We start from the raw sequence: 835 nt of genomic DNA on the forward strand, positions 1-835 counted from the left end.
GGGAAGCTGCTCGGGGGGCATTCTTCCGCGGTGGTTGTTCCTGTCAGATTGGGTAGTGAAACTGCTAGCACCATCTCCTCCAGTAGCTCATAGCCTTCCTCAGCAGTTTTTCTCAATAGATTTCCACAAGCAGCACATCTATCATAGTACGATTAGGAGTCAGTAAGCCATAATAGAAGTGTTTGAACGACTAACCCAAGTGGCAACTCATGATGGGGGCATCTTCGTAATAGATCTTTGAAACGCTCCCACGCCTCATATAGTGACTCTTGATCGAACTGAGCAAATGTTGTATGCTGCCCGCAGCTTCATGGTCTTCGATGGAGGAAAGTATTTGATGAGAAACGCCTTCGCCATGTCCTCCCATGTAGCGATCGAACCTACAGGTAAACAATTCAACCAAGCTTTAGCTTTATCACGCAAAGAGAAAGGAAATAAACGCAGTCTAACAGCATCATCAGAAACTCCATTAAATTTAAAAGTATCGCAAATCTCAAGAAATCCGCGATGTGTGTGTTTGGATCGTCCACAGCAGTTCTCCTCCAAATTGGACGGTGTTCTGAATCTCTGGATAATGGCTGGTTTGATTTCGAAGTGATTTGCCGCACGATAGGTCTCACAATGCTAGGCGTGCACCCTCCAAAGAAGGTTGGCATACTCCAGCATTGGTATGCGGCGTGGCATCTCGATATGTCTCTCCTCACGCTGTTCCTCCTCGCGTTCTGGCTCGTGTCTCTCCATAAGTTCTTTAAGCCTCTGCTGTTGTCTCCTTCTGCGGAAGGTTCTTTCAATTTCAGGATCGAATTCAAGCTCCACGTCAAGTGACTTTGGCATG

General features: G+C 46.7%; 1 non-coding gene across 1 annotated transcript; it reads left to right on the forward strand.

Moving 5' to 3' along the window:
• Positions 1-204: 204 nt before the first annotated feature.
• Positions 205-308, forward strand: LOC140821266 (small nucleolar RNA R71). The gene has a single exon (XR_012115685.1). It is a non-coding gene; the product is annotated as a small nucleolar RNA R71 (small nucleolar RNA).
• Positions 309-835: the final 527 nt, after the last annotated feature.

Source organism: Primulina eburnea, unplaced genomic scaffold (assembly GCF_022965805.1).
Source record: "Primulina eburnea isolate SZY01 unplaced genomic scaffold, ASM2296580v1 ctg50, whole genome shotgun sequence".
Lineage (NCBI taxonomy): Eukaryota > Viridiplantae > Streptophyta > Magnoliopsida > Lamiales > Gesneriaceae > Primulina > Primulina eburnea.